Here is a 4,042-nt window from a genome sequence, read left to right as displayed (position 1 = left end):
GTCAAGTCCAAAGAAACTGAAGGGCATGTTCAATACTTAGAAAGTATAATATGGAGTTAAACCTTCTTAAATGCTCATTTGGAGTTGGTTCTGGTACGTTTTTTGGATACATATTCAATTCACATGGAATCAAGGCTAACCCCGAGAAGATCAAGACATTGATCGACATGAAGCCACCTACAACAATCAAAGAAGTGCAAAGTTTAACAGGGAAAGTAGCTGCCCTCGGTAGGTTCATATCGAAGTCAACAGACAAGTGTGTCCCCTTCTTTAACCTACTGAGGGGCAGCAAGAGTTATGCCTACTAATGCTGCTAGGCAGGATAGATTTATCAGGGGGCTTAATGCTATGATAGCCCGAGATGTTAGAATTACAATGGTACCTGGAGGAACAACTTATGCCCAGGGCATTGAGAAGGCTCCTACCGCTGAGGAAGCGGAGAACAAGATTTGGAAAGAAAGTGCGGTGAGATGCGAGGGCCGCAGAGTGGTGCCTTCTTATTCAGGGACAGGTAGGGGTGGAGGCCCCAGTGACTTCAAGAGAAAGACTCCTGACACTTTGACCACTTGTTGTCCTGATAGGAGGGGTCGGGGTGGACAGGGTGGACGTCAGAGTGGCGGGGAGGCATGGCAGACCTATCCGGAGTGCCTGAGGTGTAAGAGACGCCATCTGGGCGAGTGTTGGGCCAAGGCTTGCTTTGTGTACGGAACGGTGGGGCATCTCAGGAAAGACTGCCCAACAGTGAAGAAAGGTGAAGCAGGAAAGGTGGATAGCTTGAATCCAGCTCGATTATTAACTTTGACACAAGCAGAGGCCGAGGCTAGTCCCTCGGTAGTAACAGGTCAGCTTTCTAGAGCTGGCTCTCCTTTTACTGTATTGATTGATTCTGGTGCTACACATTCCTTTGTTTCTAGTAAAGTGATTGATAGATTGTGTAGACCTAATGAATATCGAAATGCAGGGTTTGGCATTTTATTGCCTACAGGGGAACTGGTAGTTTCTAGGAGATGGATTAGGGCACTGCCAGTGATGGTTGACAGTAGAGAACTTTTGGTGGATCTGACTGAGTTAGATATGGAGGATTTTGATATGATCTTAGGGATGGATTGATTGGTTAGGTATGGGGCTACTATTGACTGTAGGAAGAAGATGGTGACTTTTGAGCCTGAGGGCGAGGATCATTTTGTCATTGTGGGAGCGGTGTCTGGACCCTGCGTACCCATGGTTTTAGCATTGAGAGCCAGATGTGGATACCAAAAATCCACTAAATAAGAAATCTCTAGTCCCTGATTAGAACAGAGGGATAAAGGCCACTTCATCATACAATTGGACTCGAGCCTGGAGGGGCAAGTGTTGAGGCTCAAAATTCCACGCCCTCAAAGGATCAAAGGCACACACTAAGGTCCCATAAGCACTTAATTACGTGATGGAGCCGCGATGCCCTCGGGCTCCCATTATCTCGCACCAACCACGTACTTAGCGAAGCCACGCCTTAGTTGCACCTGGTGGCCTCGCTGGTGGTGGCCTCGCTGATGGTGGCCTCGCTAGTGGTGGCCTCGCTGCACATGATGGTCTCGCTGGTGGTGGCCTCGCTGGTGGTGGCCTCGCTAGAAAGGCACCTCGCGAAATGGTGCCCCAGCCATGCCTCGGCCGCGCGCATGAGGCCCAGCACCAGGTGGCCTCGCGAGATGGCATGGTCCATGGCCTCGCCCATGGCCTCGTCCATGGCCTCGCGAGATGGCATGGCCCATGGCCTCGCCCATGGCCTCGCGAGATGGCATGGCCCATGGCCTCGCCCATGGCCTCGCCCATGGCCTCCCCCATGGCCTCCCCCATGGCCTCGTCCATGGCCTCGTCCATGGCCTCGCCCATGGCCTCGTCCATGGCCTCGCCCATGGCCTCGTCCATGGCCTGGCCCATGGCCTGGCCCATGGCCTGGCCCATGGCCTCGCCCTGGTCCATGGCCTCGCCCATGGCCTCGTCAATGGCCTCGTCCATGGCCTCGCCCATGGCCTCGTCCATGGCCTCGCCCATGGCCTCGTCCATGGCCTCGCCCATGGTCCCGTGCCCATGGCCTTGGAGGTGAGAATACTCACAAGGGGCAAGGTACATGCATGAATATGGAATGTGCCTACAAACCTAAAGAAGTCAGAGTACGGATATAGTACCCTTACCAGACAAGTAGTGGGAACGCCAGGAGTGGGTATGCGAGGATAGGAGTTATGGTCCGTACGTCTACGGCCATAGGTCAGAGCCGAAACCACTACCTTCTGCGCCACTACGCCTGCCACCACGCATTAGACATGGGTACCGACAAGTAGTGGAGACATCCTCCTGACACCTGCTTCTGTACGGGATGTACGACCACAACCTCTGAAGCCACTGCCCTGACACAGTACGTATGTACCACTTGGTCCCCTGGACCACTATGTATCTAAGGCCATTAGAGCCTACTATAAAATGAACCCTAAGACCACCTGAAAGGGGGGTTGGAAAATTCATTGTATGCAGAAGCTATTAAGCAATATACATTTCTCACTCCATTGTTGATCTGTGTTTATCCTTTCATAAGTTTATTCTCAGTTCTTACATAAACATCGCCTGACTTACCTTTGAGTTTTCCGATCTGATTTCGTTGACGAGATTTCACCGTCAACACCAGAGATTTGTTACAGGGTGGATGTATAGGTTTTCTGGCTAGTGTAGTAGATACTACAAGGGTTATGCCAGCAGGGCCGGGAGAGACCAGATTGGTGTGTGAGTTCTTAGACGTATTTCCTGAGGATCTACCAAGGTTGCCGCCACGCGGGGAGATTCAGTTTGAGATTGAGTTAGCACCGGGGACAGAACCAGTATCACGGGCACCGTATAGGATGGCACCAGCAGAGTTAAAGAAATTGAAGATACGGTTGCAAGAACTTCTGGATTTAGGATTCATCAAGCCTAGTTATTCTCCATGGGGCGCTCTAGTGTTGTTTGTTAAGAAGAAGGACAAGACTTTGAGGATGTTTATAGACTACAGAGAATTGAACAAGTTGACTATCAAGAATAAGTACCCTCTACCAAGGATTGATGACTTGTTTTATCAGCTGCAGGGAAAGACAGTGTTCTCAAAGATTGATCTTCGATCTGGTTATCACCAGCTGAGGATCAAAGATGAGGATATACCGAAGACAGCCTTTCGGACATGGCATGGGCACTATGAGTTTTTGGTCATGTCTTTTGGTTTGACCAATGCCCCGGCAACTTTTATGGATTTGATGAACAGGGTGTTCAAGGACTTCTTGGATCAGTTCATCATTGTCTTCATCGATGACATCTTGGTATACTCCAGTTCAGATGCAGAGCATGAGCAGCAACTTCGACAGGTTTTACAGAGGTTAAGGGAGCATCAGTTATACGCCAAGTTTAAGAAGTGTGAGTTTTGGTTGCCAGAAGTGACTTTTTGGGGGCATATAGTTGGAACAGAAGGGATTAAGGTGGATCCGTCTAAAGTAGAAGCAGTAAGAGATTGGCCGAGGCCAAGGAATGCCTCAGAGGTGTGGAGCTTCCTTGGGTTGGCAGGTTATTATAGATGGTTCGTAGAGGGGTTTTCAAAGATTTCTTCACCAATGACAGAGTTAACGAGGAAGAATCAGAAGTTTGTTTGGTTAGAGAAATGTGAGAACAGTTTCCAAGAGTTGAAGCAACGACTTATTTCTGCACCTGTGCTGAGTCTTCCTTCGGAGGAAGGAAAGTTTGTAGTCTACTGTGATGCATCGAGGATGGGTTTAGGCTGCGTGTTGATGCAGAATGAGAAAGTTATAGCTTATGCATCGCGACAGCTGAAGGAGTATGAGCAGCGGTATCCTACTCATGATTTGGAATTAGCAGTAGTGGTATTAGCACTGAAGGTATGGCAACATTACCTTTATGGGGAAAAGTGAGATATACACTGACCATAAGAGTTTGAAATATTTTTTCACTAAGGAGGAACTGAACATGAGATAGAGGCGTTGGTTGGAGCTGGTTAAAGATTATGACTGTGATATCCTTTACCACC

This window comes from Humulus lupulus, chromosome 6 (genome assembly GCF_963169125.1).
Source record: "Humulus lupulus chromosome 6, drHumLupu1.1, whole genome shotgun sequence".
Lineage (NCBI taxonomy): Eukaryota > Viridiplantae > Streptophyta > Magnoliopsida > Rosales > Cannabaceae > Humulus > Humulus lupulus.
The sequence above is the reverse complement of the archived record's forward strand: the minus strand, read 5'-3'. Positions refer to the sequence as shown.